The 17,208-nt window shown below is 40.1% G+C and overlaps 1 long non-coding RNA gene across 1 annotated transcript in view; it reads left to right on the top strand.

The window, feature by feature from the left end:
* Nucleotides 1-1,702: 1,702 nt before the first annotated feature.
* The window catches only part of LOC139827800 (uncharacterized), a 30,169-nt gene continuing 14,663 nt past the window's right edge, over nucleotides 1,703-17,208 (top strand). The window contains exon 1 of the long non-coding RNA XR_011738773.1: nucleotides 1,703-1,883. This is a non-coding gene — a long non-coding RNA (uncharacterized lncRNA). The remainder of the gene's footprint in view (nucleotides 1,884-17,208) is intronic.

Raw genomic sequence — 17,208 nt, forward strand, 5'->3', positions numbered from 1 at the left:
AGTTTCTCAGTCAGAAGGGTTTCTTTCATCTCCAGGTAAGAGGTGGAAGGTCCTTTTAGCTCTTGTTCTGCAGCTGCAAGTCTTAGGTTAATTTTGGGCCCAAATCCTCCTGCAAGAATAGTTCTGGGGTCACCTGGGCCTCTCACTCCCACAGCTTCGTGTCCTCTCCCTGACAGCCTGAAAACTCTGGTGTTGCTGACCTTCCAGCAGACTCTCTGATGGGTTTGCTCGGCAGCCTACAGACACGGGCCCATAAACAGCTTGCCTGGGCAAGCTGGAATGACAGATAGTAGACCAGATCCCTGACAGTAATACAAAGAAAAATTGGTGTAATGGGTACATTCCCATCAGATACTTTGACTCCAGCAAGCCACATTGTCTGGTGATGTGTTTTGTTAGAACTGCTCAATTTCTAGCAAACTGTGTCTCTCTCCAACCCTGAGTTACGACTGAAGACAGTAGATGTGGTTTCATCCAGAGGTGTGACCAGCTAGAAAGTAAAAGATCTAAATAAATAAAACCAGTCAAATTCCTCAAGAGTGAAAACATAGTGATAAAAGATACTTTGGCATTGGCTACCACTCATTCTGATGAGAGTCAGTAATCCACATTACTTGACTTAAATGGACTGTGAGAGAGGCCATTAAAATTTAACTGTCCTTAATTGGATTATCCTATCACATATAAATCAACTTTCCTTCATGTTACTTTTCTTGGTGTGTTTTCTGATGTATGCTTCTAGATTTCTTTTTTCTTATCCATTAACAAATGAGAATAAATGGATTATTTGAACAGTTTCTGACAGCTTCCCCACTGTAATGTATTCACCTTCACCCCATCAACTAGTAGTCAGGTAAACACAGGCAGATAAAATCCAATCTTTGCCAGTATGGTCTGTTGCATTACCTGAATTGATCTCAAATTTTGATATGCTGCATAACAGAACTAGAGGGAAAATGATCTAGGATGTTGTTTCCATTTCCTAGTAGTACATATATTTTAAATAAAAAAAAATATATATGGAATATATTAGCTATCCTTCTCCATTTAAATAATGAGATTTTGTTCTGTAATTCTGAAAACAAGATCAGACAATACATTTTTTAATGATGAAATGGTGCCTGTTTCTTGTGGATTACCATCTTTTATATAGGAATTGTGATTACTTCCTCCATTACATTTGATCATGCTAATGCTATTTAACATTGCTAGTTAGACTTTTGTTTTTAATTTGAACATTTGTGTTATCCAGCTGGCATTTAAAAATCAAGTCGTACTTTCCTGATCCCATAATAGAGAAAGGGTTCAACTTCAAGGATGATTTTAGTACAAACATATGAATGGTGTTAAGGTTCTTGTGAGGAAAAGCAATAATGACTATGGGAACAGCAGTTCCAGCTAAAGGGCCTTGGACAGATTATACAGAAGTACAGTTTTTATGAGTGTAAGAAGTGATATCGCAGGCTTGTGAGAATGATATCTTGGGTTGGAAAACTGCCCCCATATGTATGATGTGTGAATGTCCTTGGACCTGGTCTGTGAATGAGTGGGAACATAACTGAAACAAAGATAACATCAGTATGGTGTGTTTTTAATAACAATTATTGGAAAAACATCTTATGTAACATCTTAGTCCAGGTCCATATCTGTAAATCCTATAAATTGTCACTGACTAATAAAGAAGGCCTCAGCCTGGCTCAGCTCTCTGCTCGGCCAGGCTCTGCGCTCCTTCCTGAACAAGATCTCTGTCTGTGCACGAATCTTTGTCTGCGTCCTGGTGTGTGTTGTTTCTAATCGCTGCAAATGGTACCCCGTGTGAGTTTGTGACCCATGGAGGCTCCTCATCGAGCAGTGTGTTTGGTGGTGACCATACAATGCGACGGGTGAGTAAATTTTATTTGTGGCAACATTAATATAAATAGTATAAATAATAATAAATAAATAGTATAAATAGGGACAAGCAGTCCTCATGGAACGAGAGAGCTGTGGGATTGCGTTAGTATGGGGCAAGCCGCTTCTCAGGAATGTAAGCTGTATTTGCAGGTTTTACTGCAGATATTATGTTTTTCTGAGTATTGTATTTCTGAGAAACAGGTTGCTCCGCTCCTGATATGGGTGAGAGAGAATTGTGCTTGGTTTCAGAGTGAGGGGATGTTTCACAGTAAAAGTTGGAAACAGGTCGGGGAATATCTACACGTTCAAAGAATTCCAGTTTTACAGTCCCCAATGGTTTGCATGTAACTTGGAGATTTGTGTACTCTGCGTTATCACAGTTGCAGTCAGCAGCGCAAATAATGCAAGGGCAAACAGGGGAGGATGGATGGAAAAAACACAAATGAGCAGATTGCTAATGATTTAAGTCTTGACAGTACTAATTCTTTTGAGTCAGGCTCTGTAGATCTTGAAAAAAGAGTCAGCTTTACATCCATCATTAATGTCATCACAGTTATGTAAAGATAAGGCAGAAATTTGTGAGGAGCTGGGTCAGGAGTCTAAAACTCTGCCCTTAGCACCTCCTTTGCCTGATTTTAATGATGCTTATCAGCACACAGTAACCCCTTCTAAGACAGCAGAACACAAAAGGGTGATGCAAAAATGCTGTGAAGAGGCTGTGAAGCATGGCGATTTTTCTTTCGCCTTTCCACTTCTTTACAAACCACAACAACCACCAGAACATGATGGACTACCTTATACAATAGTAAAGGAGTTAAAAAATTCTGTACAAGAGAATGGGTTACACAGTCCTTCTACAATTGGAATTATTGGAGGTATTGGTGCCACATACATAATGACTCCATGGGATTGGAAATTGCTTGCTTAAACAATTTTGACACCAGCATGATATTCTGTGCAGCAGTTAGAGAATAAAGATCTTGTGATTGAACAGGTCTTGGAAAATGTGTCATCAGGAGCAGGGATAAATCAGGATATGTTGCTAGGAACTAGACAGTATACCACTCCACAGGCGCAGGCTGGGCTTCCACAGCAGGTTTATGAACAGGCAACTTGTCTTGCTATTACGGCATGGCATTGGGTCCCCGAGGCAGGGCAGCGCATGAGCTCGTTTGCAACAATAAGACAGGGACCACAGGAGTCTATATAAACTTCACTGACAGATTGCAAACCGCTACAGCAAGGCAGGTTGAAAATGAAGATGCAGCAAAACTTTTACTGCTTCAAAGGGCATATGACAATGCTAACTCTGACTGCCAGGCTGCTTTGTTGTTGGTGAATGGTAAAGCTACTGATATCGCGCAATATGTAAAGGTTTTTCAGAATATAGGGACTGAAACATATTGGGCTTTGGTATTAGCAGCTGCGTTGTCTCAGCTCAGTGTAAATCAAGCGAGTCTTAAGTGCTTTATTTGCGGTAATGAGGGTCATGTCAGTAAACACTGTCCTCAACAGCACTATATAACACAGCAGTCATAGATGTCTTCCTTATTAAATTGTTTTCTTTGTAGGTATCTGTTTAAGCATACTACAGTTTAATAAGTCTTTGCTTATTATATGGTACAGTAAGTTCACAGACTGCTAAATCATGAGAATCTGTAGACTCAAAATGTACATTTTGTAATTATACAGAAGACCATAATTCAGTTCTTTGCTGTGTGAATGTGATGATAAGATTTTTGTGTCTAACAGCTGTTACTTTTCTTTCTAGCATGCTAGCTTTATTCCAACATCCAGACTTGCACAATTCTGTGATAGGCTGTGTCTCATCTCGGTGTGCTAAATCTGGCCTTTTTGTATATGCACCGGATAAAGAATCCTGATTTTGGGATAACAGTTGCATCACCCCAGATGAGACACTAATAAAAGCCTTGCCCAGTCTAGCTTGCTAGGGTAGCAGGGGGGTGGGTGCCGATTGGGCTCCAGTACACACTGACCTGTTTTGTCAGTGAGGCCCAGTGGTGCCTCCACCTGGCTGAGCAGTAAGTGGTTCAAAGGTGCAATGCTAAAATCGAGAGGCTGTCTCGAATTAGTGTGATTTTGATCCATCTGTATATTTGAACTTCGTGTTTGGTTTGCATATCTGAGCTCAGTATTTTAATTTGCTTATTTATATTTTATACCAAAAGAATTTTGTTTCGGGAGATAATTACAAAATGGGAACTGGTTCTGCTTCTAAAATACCACCTTACTCCCCCTTAGGATGCATCCTGACACATTAGAGTAAATGCTTATATTCTTATTTAATAATTTGGAGACCAGAAAAGAATTGAAGTTGTTAAACTCTGATTCGCATTGAATTTATATGTTTGTTGGAGGTATGGGAAAGAAAACTAAATACTGTGATGGATGTGAACTTGGAGGAGGTTGTATTTAAAAGTTGCTAGAATATTACCTGATTTGGATTAGGAAATTTAAAGTAATGGATTGATGGTTAATATGCTGTTTCTTGACACCTGTAAGAAATTGCAAAATGTACATGGGGCTGAGGAATGTAACTATTGCTCAGCTAATTAGAATTGCATATAGAGTGTATTATGGCTGGAATGAAATGGGAAAATAAAAAAGCAAAACATCTCAGACCTGTGCTGTACTGTTTGAACATAAATTCCAGGTCTGCGTCAAGCTGCTAGATAAACTTAGCTCCCTGGCAGCTCCCGCTTAGCACCAGCAATTAACGCCACCTGTATGGCCTTGCCTGTATCTAAACTGCAGCAAGAAGAGAAAAAGAAGAAAACAAACGAACAAAAAAAACCCACAAAAAACCTGGCTGCCTGCTTTCAAGGTGATGTAAGGGGGGTTTTCTCTCCTCCCCACTGCAGTGATGTTGTAATACTGGATGGAGCAGTCTGAGGGTGAAATTTAGAACTACTATCTGCTAGGGATGCCTTTAATGAAACTGGAAGTTAAACCAAAAGTTTAATAGACTTATTCTGTGGTAACTAGTTGTAAAAAGACTTCTTAGTAAATTCACTGTGATAGTTTTTGAGATCATGGGAAAGAAAGACCATTTTTTGAAACCAATGGAATGCCAAATTTGGAACAAAATTTTAACCGATGCATTCTTGTATTTGTCAGAAAACCCTATACCTCTCTTGGGTCAAGATTTGTTAAGTAAGTTGTAAGCTCAAATAACATTTTCTGAGAATTCTGTTCAGTTGCATGTCGTATAAGAAGATGCTTGGATGATGCAGATCTGCTTACTGCAAGCAAGAAATTTCCAAGGAAATTTTGGATGCCGTATTTCCACTAGTATGGGCAGCCAAAGTATCATAAAGCCAACACTATACTGATAGAACTCAAACATTACTTCAATCCGGTAAGGAAAAACAATATCCAATAAATATGAAAGCCAAAATGGAGTTAGACTTTGAACAACTCTATGACAACGTTACATGCAGACTGCATTTTATTTGACTTGTATATTTGTCTATTTATAGTTACAACACAAAACGAACATGTGGCTATTGTAGGACAATATGATGAGAAAGCTAACAGACTGATATACTTGGAATGGATGTTTTTTTTCCCAATTCTTTCCACAAAACTATTACTCAGCTTCTAGATTTGATTGTTACTCTGATCAAAAAACACAGAGTAGATTCAGATCTTAATAGGCCGTGACCCATCTGTCATGTATGTGCCACAACAGATTAAATCTGACAATGGTCCTGGATACGCTGCTAGATCCATGCAACATTTTTTACAGCAGTGGGGTGGTCTGCATGTTACAGGTACTCCACATTCTCCCACTGGACAGGCTGTCATTGACTGAGCGCATTCTACACTGAAACAGATGTTATTAAAACAAAAAAGGGGGAATATGATGCCTCAAGAACAATTAGACAATGCAATATATACTTTAAATTTTTTGAATTGTACTATGCCTCCCTCCTCTATCACAGCAGTGGAAAAACATTTCCATGTCCCAGTCACTATCTCAGAGACCAAAGGTTTTGTACTGGGATCCCCTATACAACAGTCAGTGGCAATGGCCTGTTAGAGTTAATCACCTGGGTAAGGGGATATGTGTGTTCTTATTCCAACAGGACTGAAGTAGGTTCCTGCAAAATATGTTAAACCTGACTATGAGTTGGACAAACGTAATGCAGGACCTAATGCCAGAGATACAGCATCTGTCCCTGCAGCAGAGGGCAACAAAGAAACAGAAGAGACCAAAGGAAGAGGCACTAGCATATCAGAATGATACAGATATACGTTATTTGGACTGGGGACTAACTGGTGAAAAAAACTTTCAATGCATTTGTTTTCCTTATTAGGATGGCTAACGAGTTTTCTACGATATTTGTTAATAGCTGTAATTTTTGTAATTTGCGTTATTCTATTCTATTGTAGATTGATTTGTAATGATAATGTATAACACGAAAATGACACATAAGGTATGATGATCCACTGTGGGCATTCAAACTCACCAACAGAATGCCCCCTTTTGACTTTGGAGGCAAGAGGTGACTGCACCACCACTCCAAAGTAGCCTGTCAGATGACTGTGGTCACAGGGTGAATCGTGTGGCAGTTTCACATTTCCCTGAGATCTGGAGCCTTCAATGAGGAGACTGATGGCTCTTTAGCATTTTTTGTGCCCCACTGTGCCTGTCCCAAAGTACACACCAGGGTGGTACCAAGGTGCTGTCAGTCACATCCTCCCCTGCCTCGGGGCAGGGTGATTTCACCTCTACCAACTGATGGGGCAGGAGGCATGGGGCTCTTGGTCAATTGACAGGGTCTTTAACAGAGGAGGTTCCCAGACCAGCTTATGGACTATGTTGTAATGCCCACAGCCACATCTGGCCAGACTATAAAACAAGGTTCCTGCTGAAGATGCTCTTTGAGTGGTCTTCTTGGAGCTGCGGGTCTGTAAACTGGAGTCCTTTCCTTAGACAGGAACACCGTCTAAGGAGACTTGCTGGGATTGAGAGCACCTCACCTGCTCATTTGGGTGAGTGACTATTTACTGGATGTATCCTTGAATAAGACTTCACCTAACCCAAACCCAGGCAAAGTCTTATTCACAATTCACAATTTCTTGTGAGTACTCTGAAGTAAGAGGCCTCTAGTTTTGTTTCTAGTGAGTGACTACATGCACATTGTAGATCCTCATTCTTATGTTATTGTATTCAAATAATCTCCTTAACTGATATCTGAACCTGTATTTTATGTTATCAGAGTGCTAAATATGTGTAATACCATTGAAATTGAATTATGATGTGTGAGTGAAATCAAGTAAAACAACACCTCCAAAGAGCAGTTTCAGCTAATGTGCAAGGCCTGATTTAGGATTTAGCCAGTGCCCTGCAAAACAATTGCATAATTTGTAAAAATTAGCACTGTAAGACATAATGGCTAACATTAACTAAAAGCATAAAGTGATTAGACTCAAAGACTTGGTTTTCAGGCCTCAATCTGCATATATGGGTTTATGCAGGAATTGGATGTGCTTGTGTAATGCTTTTTCTTGTAGTCTTCTGAATCATCTGGAGAATGATACAGAATGAAAAGAAGAATAAAGCCAGGGTCCTTGTTGCGCTCACTGTGAGCCAGATGTTCAAAAACAAAAAAGGGGGAGATGTGGGAACAGCAGTTCCAGCTAAAGGGCCTTGGACAGATTATACAGAAGTATGGTGTTTATGAGTGTATGAAGTGATAGCCCAGGCCTGTGAGAATGATATCTCGGGTCGGAAAACTGCCCCCATATGTATGATGTGTGAATGTCCTTGGACCTGGTCTGTGAATGAGTGGGAACATAACTGAAGCAAAGATAACATCAGTATGGTGTGTTTTTAATAACAATTATTGGAAAAACATCTTATGTAACATCTTAGTCCAGGTCCGTATCTGTAAATCCTATAAATTGTCACTGACTAATAAAGTGAGGGTCTCAGCCTGGCTCAGCTCTCTGCTCAGCCTGGCCCTGCACTCCTTTCTGAACAAGATCTCTGTCTGTGTGTGAATACAATACAATAAGATACTCAGTGCAATTGCTCATGAACTCAATCTGCACCGAGCAGCCAGTCCCAGGCAGCAGCACCTGGTCCCAACAGCTGATCCCAGAGAGAAAAAAGATAGAAGGGTAAGAAGGCCTAGAGGCCTCTGCAAACAGCAGAAAGGAAGAACTAAAACTACTGAACAGAATGCCCCTAAACAAGTTTCTGTCCTGGCTCCAAAAAAGAAGCAGAACTAATGTCACCAAAAACCTTGACTCTCCTTAAATACAAAGCAAGAGGCTAATGGGATAGAAAACTCTTATTGATCAGTCTGGATATTAGTCACACTCTGCCCCATCTTTGCCCCCCTTCCCACCTCCCTTGCACCTGTGGTCAGAGTGCTCAGAGTGTCCTTGGCTCTCAGACCAGAGCAATTAAAAACATTAGCTCTGTGCTGGGGTGTTATTTTCTTGTTCTCAAACTAAGTTCAAATAATGACTGTGCTAGCTATGAAAAAGAAAGGTTTCTAACTGCATGAAGAAAATCAACTCATTTTCAGTTGAACTAACACAGATGTTCATATTCCATCAGACCTAGAAAGATTCTCTGTGTGTGATGGAAACATTTTTCACCTATCATAAAGTACTGTTAAAAATATTTCTGCCAAGATGCAATACTCACTGTGCTACAAAAACACTTCCCCTGTGTCTCTGTTAAGGTCTGGGCAGCTGGCAAGGACTTGGCTTCTGTGAGTAGCAGGGAAGTGCAGGAGAGAACAGTGATTCTTCCAGCCTGCCACATTTGGTGTTGGGTGGTGAGAGCTTTAAGGCACTGTGAATTGAGCTTGTGAGTCTGGAGAGCTCTGGAGAGTGGGACCCAAAGGTGTGAGCTGGATAAAGCTTTTCTCTGCCTTTCCCTGCCCCCCTGCCCCTTCCCATAGATGAGGGGTAGGACTAACAACAAAGCACCAGAACAAAATAAATAATCATGATGACACTGAAAGCTGTTAAACAGCTCTAACCACTGTCTGAAGGAACCAAAGGTACACTATGTGACACTGATAAAAGAGGCAGTTTGTGGTGAGACTAAGAGTGGTACTTAAGGCCACTTGCAACAGAAAGTGCATCCTTCCAAATAGAAAAGCGTGATACACTCTTGCTGACCTTAGCCTGCCATCAGTCACAGATACTATTGCAATAAAACACGATTGGTGACAGTTTGAAATAATGAAGACAAGTGATCACAGTATCACAGTATCACAGTATGTTTGGGATTGGAAGGGACCTCAAAAGATCATCTAGTCCAATCCCCCTGCTGGAGCAGGAACGCCTAGGTGAGGTCACACAGGAATGTGTCCAGGCGGGCTTTGAATGTCTCCAGGGAAGGAGACTCCACAAGCTCCCTGGGTAGCCTGTTCCAGTGCTCTGTTACCCTCACTGAGAAGAAGTTCTTTCTCAAATTTAAGTGGAACCTCTTGTGTTCCAGCTTGATCCCATTGCCCCTTGTCCTATCATTGTTTGCCACTGAGAAGAGCCTGACTCCATCCTCGTGACAATATACAACACATTTCATGTTTGCGATATAGTGTATTGCTTGCAGGAGAAGGATGGGAGAGAGTCTTTTCTCTGGTTAGAAAGTGGCCCAGTTTGCACAGGTTTCACTAAGCAGGAAAGGGGATATTGTGGTACTTTTTCGTAAATGTGGAATAGCTACTTAGGCTTGAGTAAAACTTCAGGCTTAAGTGCATAGCTGTAAAAACCGAAGTTCTTAGTTAAAACTGTCATAGACTTTACCCAGCTATTTGAAATCTGCTCAGTATTAAAGGCCAGAGGATGACTAATATAAACTGGTTTATTTAAATTTTCTCATTCCACAGTTAATGATACTTCTATATGATAACAACCAAGAAAAGCTCTAATGAATATCTTTAGAATAAAATCCTAAGAATACATTTAAAGGAAAGTAGGTCTTTTAACAAAATACTTTTTTTTTTTTTTTCCATCAGAGTGCATTACAAAGCAGCTTTTAAAATCCACAAAAATTCTTTAGTGTCTAAAAAAATATTAATCTGAAAACATCATGATAGAGTAACATTGACTGGGAATAAAAGGCAAAGTGGAATGTCTTTTATTCTAAACATTTCCAGACGCAAACCAGAATTATCAGGTTTAGTGACTAGATTAATCCTTATGCAGCACTAACCATGCAGTATGAATTAAACCTGCTACTTGACAATGCACAGTATGTGAAGAGCTTTACTTACAAAAATTTGATGACTAATACTACATCTTGGACTCCTCATGGTGGCCAATGCTTTTGAGAAGAAAGGAAGTGCAGGTTTTGCTCTACTTGCTCTACATAGTTTCTTTTCAGAAAAGTCAAATGGACTTGACTGTGAATAAACCCAGGCAAGAGCTGCCTGCCAAACAAGAAAAACAACCAACCAACTTAGAAAAAGATGAGTCAAGAACTGGTGCAGCAAGCTCAGTATCTTGAAACTCTCCTTAGATCAACAGTCTTCCTGTAAAAGCTTCTCTTGTCAATGTCTCTGGCTCCAAATCATGTTTCATGGGGAACTACTCCCCAAAGCATATCATCACCACTATTTTTGAAGTGGAACTGAAAACTTCCACCACCATGCTTAGGAATCAGAACATGCTGCTTCATAATTAGGCTTTTATTTAAATGCTTGTTCATGTGAAATATCACTCTGAAAGAAGTCAGTGAGGTATTCCAATAATGGTGAAATGTTCCCTTTTCCATTTCCAAAATGTAACTCCTATTTTTACCATTTAGAATTTATCTTCTAATAGTTTACAATTTTTAAATATTTACAAAATTAAATCTTTTAAGGTCAAAGTAAAAGGTATTATTCAGATAAATATTAAACATTTTCCACAACATGAAACAAAAGCCTTAACATACGTTCAATATATGGCAAACATACTTTGTTTCAAACTTTGATTCACAACAAAAATGAACTTGAAATGTCAGGACCATGGGTACACAAATTCTGAGTTTCAATCCACTCTGTTCATTCCAAACTCCTGTGCTGGTGTCTCATTAGATGTCTTGTTACACCTACTGGACTCGACATTAGGAGGAACCAAATAGGGGAAGGATACCAGGCAGGACACAATTGCCAGCAAGCTCATGAATTGGTCATGATTGCAGTAGCTCCAGGCCTGGTATGTAACTTGGGTAGTGAATCGTGTCAAGAGGTAGGCCTTTTGGCTTATCTGGATTTTAGCATCCACAGTAGTGTCTGGACACAGGGCTACACTGTCCTTGTTCTGGTCAGAGCCACCTTTGTGAGGCACAGACATTTCCAAAGCAGAAAGAACGAAAATCCATGACAATGTGTGGCATTTGGGAGTCTGTCTGGGTTCCCACTCACAGATGTTGTCTCAGGCAGCCACGCTTTGCGTGAGACCACACATGGAGAAGAACAGCCTTGGTGGAGGAATGGACCCTTTTTTGACTGGCAAGTGTCAAAGTTGCTCACTGCTCAGGTTTCAAAAATGAAAAAGGCAGAATATTTACAGACCTACAAAGGAGGAAATTGGTAATAGGAATAATACCTGGAAAAATGGCTAATCCTTTTTTCAAGTGAGACCCCTTGTTGTTTAGACAACAAGGACCTGTAACTTGGTTTCCATGATATGTCTTCATAGTTAGAAACATGTTGGTCGCAGCTATGCTGGCCTGAGAAGCACCTTGTAGACACCCTGTAGGTTTTGCAGTGGCTTTGAATCATGTAAGTGAGAAACAGCTGGTTTTGTGCCGTATCTTTCTATAACGCTGAGCTTGATCAAACCCTGAACATTGGCGCATTCTCTGCTTCCAGGTCAGGCTGATCTTCAAGCTTGGGCTTTGAAATGTCGTCTTGGAAGAGAGCAAAACCAAACACCAGAAAATTTCTTAAGAAGCTTTTAATTGCTTTTCATTCCTCAATTTGCCACCTTCTTTTCCACTGAGAAACAATAAGTGCTTCTTTTTCCTTTTTAACTAAAAACAAATGTTGAGAAAAGTAGGTATAATCCTACTCCAACAACTGTATGTGATTCACAGCACATTTTGAGGGTATTGTTTTCATTTTCATCGTCTGTCTCAGAGCAAACTTAGCTGTTTGTAAGTGTGTTCCTAAGAAACTGCACACCCCAAAAGCACTGTCAGTTTTGCACATTGAGTCAAGCCAGGATAGGAACTTGCTGTATTATCACTGCTTGTGTGTGTTATCTGAGAAAATGCTAGCTCTGCAGCTGGTGGATAATAGCAGAGCTCTGTTGATTGCTGGAGGCCAAGAGCTTCTGCTTATGGAAACAGCTACTATTTGTCTTATTTTAATCTGATTAGATCCTCAGTGGCTGCTAATCAGTGCATTTCCAGTGGAGAATAATGTCTGAAAGTTTAACATCTCCCCTCAATTTATGCTGAGTTATTGCAGATCTGGATCAGGATTTTGTGACTGTTTATGTGCACCATGCCCCTGGATAGCACAATTACAGGACCTAGAGAACCTTTCCTCCTTTCATGCCAGCTCTACCTTTTCATGTTGTTTACCTAACAGTGTTGACCTGCAGTCATTCTAGTAACAGTTGGAAGGTATTGGTGTGTCAGTGTCTAATCACACAGCAACCCTTGGTAATGCATTACCTATTTGGGACCTAAACAGAAGTTTGCCTTTTCCTTACCCTAGGCATCAGTACTGCAGAACTTTATTTAATGAGGCTAATAAATTAAAACTTTCCATGTTCTGTGGAAAGACAAAAAGTTGTTATTATTCTTGCAAAACCACATTAAACAAAAAGTAACAGCAGCCCGAGTATTGCTGACATTGCTTAATGAAAACCAGAGCATGGCAGTGAAAACACACTGGGAAGGACAGCTTCAATTAGAGGAGAGATTAAAGACCTCTCTTTTATAGAACCTAGGGAAGGAATGTGAAAGAATGGGTTTGAAGAAGGGTCTAATTGAAGGATAAAATGGAAACAGTAAATGGCTTATGATAAGATCAGTAAGCAGAGACAGTGAAGCCAGTATTTCTAGGAAAATGTGTAGAAGTTCACAAAGCCCCCCTAAAGCCAATTCAGTCTGGAACAGACAGATACAGAGGAAATATCCCAGGAATTGTGAGCATGTAGAAATCCTATTGGACAAGGACAAAAGTTTTGAAAGGGAAGAATGTCAATAGTTTGAAAAACAATCAAGTATTTTATGCATTAAAAAATATTCAGTGAAATGGGAGGAGAGTCGGGAAGATCAAGGTCTTTTCCTGAAGGAGGAATGAATGAAATTTGGTGGCAATTATGCTCTGACGATACCCCTCTAATCACAGAAAATTACTCTTCTCAGTAGGGAAAATCTGCAGAGCTTGGAAAGGTAAAACCTCTTGAAACTGCTATAACCATGTGTCCTATTTCTTCTTAACACGTATAAAAGAGATTTGACTTAGACAAGTATGTTTTTAATTAATTTAAATTGTTAGTTCAACCAGGCTAAGAACAGGGGTGGAGGGGAGAAAACTGGGATGAAACAAATTATTTCAGCTTCAAAGAATGTTCAACTGCATTAACAACAGCAAGAGAAACAGGATACCAAAAAGAGGAGGTTTTCTGTAAAGAAGTCCTCCTTCTCCCTAAGTTTCAGAAAAAATCAGCCTTTTTTTTTGCTGCTTCTCTGATTCTGAGGCAAGGCTAACCAATGGTGGTTTTGTTCACCTGTCTCTTTCAACCATCTGGCTGTCCTTACTGGATTCTTCAGTTGGTCCTGATGCTGGCATGTGCTTGCTGCTTTGGAGAGTAGGTCAACCTAAGCAATCTGCCACATCTTCCAGTGCAATTGTTTTTTTTCCCCTCTTGCTGGTCAGCAGCACAGGTTAAATGCTGTTATCTCTTGTAGCTACTATTGCCGTCTGAATACCACTGACCATTTTATTTATCTCATGAAGTGTCTAAATGCATCTGACCTCTTGAGAAGCCACACACATCCCATTTCTTCCTGTTCTTAACAGCTGCCTGTCCTGTCTTCATACCGTGCACTTGTTCTTGTCATTTGTTCCTTTCCACTCTCTGCTGTTATTCCACCAACATTCTTTCTCTCTCAGCTATTAAAAACCCTGAGGCTAGTACAGTATGTGTGCACATGTAGGTATGTATATGCATGTATGTATGCACCATCCCTGGAGGTTTTTAAACTGAGATTGGACATGGCACTCTAGTACCATGATCTAGTAAATGGACTGAAGTTGGACCAAGGGTTGGACTTGATGATCTCTGAGGTTTTTTCCAACCCAGTCTATTCTGTGATTCTGTGATTTCATCTATTCAGGCTATGGCACCTCCCTTCTTTTTGATGGCAGGTGTTTTGGGGATGGTTGCCTGGACACATGCAGACACAGGTGGTGATGGAAGGAGGGGAAGCTCCCCCTGGAAAAGGGTATTGTGGGTCAGGCCTTGGAGGCATGAGGAGAAGTACGTGAGGAAGCTTGGCTGCTGCCTGCCTGAACCACGTCTAGTTCTTTCCAATGGTCAGGGTCCATTTATTTCATTAGTACTTAAAACCTCTTTGGAGTATTTATAATTTTTTATTGGGTGTTTCTTAGAGACACACACAATATAATTGGTCTAACAGCAAATCTACTGTGATCTGTTTATAAATGCAAGCTTTAGCTTCTCTGGAAAGTTTAGAGTTTCCAGTTGAATGATGCAAGTTTATACAGAGGTAGAAGTGTGAACCAGAATAACTAGGTCATTACATGAGAGTTTCTATTTTTACCTGAAGTAGATGAACATTGACTGACATCTTTATGAATGGATGACACCATTTTCTTATTGATTTATTGGCACTATATTTTCTCTTTGGCTTAAACTCAGCCCTGTTCGGCACTAGGGAATGTTCCTCTTGCAGCAGCAGAGCTGTGCACAGCTATCGAAATTAATTAGTCCTGCTAATCAACAAGGTGTATTCCCCCAGGCAGAACAGTACACTGATGGGGTTTTTAACTTAGCTGCTTAACTTCCTCTGGTTGGCTCAGGTATCCTAACAGGGTACCCTTACCCTCCAGGCAGGTGATTTCTACTTCCTTTCTTCAGCTCATACAGCTTGGTTAATGTTCTGAAAGGAGAATTATTTCAGTGGATAAAGACAAACTTAAAATTGCTGCAGCTGCTGCCGTCACTCCCTATTCAGGTAGGTAGATCCATTTACCATGGGGAAAGAGAAATTTGCGCTTTACTCACTGCTATGGTTTAGCAAGCAAAGGGAGATGAGTAGTATTTTACTGCTGTTATGGAGACTAGGGGTAAGATTGGTCCTGAGTCTTCCCAGAAACACCTTTTATGCTTTTATATTGCCTTGCAAATTAGAAAAGCTCAAAAAGTCATTTAACAAGGAACACGAAAATGTCTCCAATCTGAAACTGTCATGAGCTGGAGAAGCCATTTCCTGGGCAACTCTGATCAGACAGATGCTGTTGTGACCTTTCTGTCACCTCCATCCTGCCACATCATGCTGAGTAGCATGGATCTGGAAGGCAAGATTGTGTGTGGGCAAGTGCTGCTGCTCATGTAACCCGCCTTGTTTGGGATGAGGTCTGGGGGGTCGCAAGATAGTTGCCTTAGTGGTGGGCTGCTCTGGCACCAGATATGTAGCATATCTGAACAACTGTATGGGGAATTTTGAAGGTTTCTGCCTTATGCCCATATTCCTCTGGAAGCTTTCTCTTCCTTGATAGCCTTCAATCTCATCCTGTGCATTTTTAAAAAAATATTTTATGGTAAATTTGTTCTCTGGTCACGTCTCAAAAGTTAAATTGGGCTGTAAGAGAGTTAATTTATGCTTCTCTGTTCCTCAGTCATTCTGAAGGTGCAAATCCTGCAGAAGGGAAACAAATACTACTATTTTATGTAGTACATTATACATGTATCTGCGCTTGCTTACTCAAAATGACTGCTCTATCTCTATGAAGGAGAGACTTCATTGTAATACGTTTTATATATGTGCCCTTTAGAAACCACAGTTTGAACATTTAACTTTGAAACTGCAGTGAACCATATTCTGCCTCTGTTATGCTAAATGATCCTTCAGCTTTTACTTTGTTTAGACAAGGCACTGCTGAAAGTACCTTTTAACATAAGCAAAGATAGTGGAAATAGGCTACCTATTCAAATGCATCAGCACAGCTCAGCTTCCTGAAGAGATTTTGTTGCCTAATTGCCACTGACATGGTTTCTGGGACAGTCATTACATCTGTAATTTTGTAGAAATGAGACCCAGCAATTTTTCTACAGCTCTTAGGAAAAAAACGGGTTTAGGGAAGGCATTTATCGAAACAAACAAGACTGAACTGGTCAGAGGTAGGTATATTTGCTCCTGTGGAAAGTATAGTATTTGAGGCAATTAGAATCACGGTGGTTTTGCTTTTCCCATTTTTAAGTATTTTGAAGCATATTTGAGCATAACTGAAATTTCAAAAGCTCAGTGTATTATGTATGACATTAGAAAATGTAGCCTTAACTTTTAATGGAGAATAATCTGTGCTTGAGAGGGAAAGTAAGAAGAAACCAATGAGAACTTCAGCAGATGTGTAATAAGGTCCTATGAAAAAGAGGAGAATGATTTGTGAGATGCATTTTGGGCAGAGTGGAGAGAATATGGTAAATATGACAGTGACATGTCTGGGTGGTGTATTTCCTAGTGGAGACAGAATAGCAAAGACAATAAAATGTGAGACCGGTGCAACTGTGGACCTCCCACAGAGAACCAAAGTCCTGCTTTTGAGGAATGAACAGAAATAAAATCCTGTGAAGCACTATGGCAACCATCACCAAGGATACCATCACAGATCTGAAACATGTTTATCCAGAAGAACTAGAAGTCACGGAGTCGAATGATAAACTTGGAAATGGTATTTTAAAAGTAAAAACACTTGTCAACTGGTAATTGCAGTGGTATAGAAATGAGACACTTGGACTTCTTAATAAAATAAACCTGTTTTTAAGAGATACTGCAGTGAGTATCTCCTAGAAATAGCTACAGAGAGTTGTATTTGCAAAGTATCTGTAGACAAGAGAACTGGCCATTGTGCAAGAAAGGAAACCAGACCAACAAAGTCACTGCAGTAGAATGAGGTAAAGGTCTTTAAATAAAAATAATAATTTTTAAACGCTAAAAAATGCTCCAATGTAAGACCAATACATACTGACATCTGCAGTCAGTTGTGTTTGTAGGTGAAACAAATTCCATCAAGCGTAGTATGATCCTCATGGATAGGGTTCAGCTGAGCCGTAGTCGTATTTGGCAAAGATGGA

The sequence above is a fragment of the Patagioenas fasciata genome, chromosome 4 (genome assembly GCF_037038585.1).
Source record: "Patagioenas fasciata isolate bPatFas1 chromosome 4, bPatFas1.hap1, whole genome shotgun sequence".
NCBI classification, from domain to species: domain Eukaryota; kingdom Metazoa; phylum Chordata; class Aves; order Columbiformes; family Columbidae; genus Patagioenas; species Patagioenas fasciata.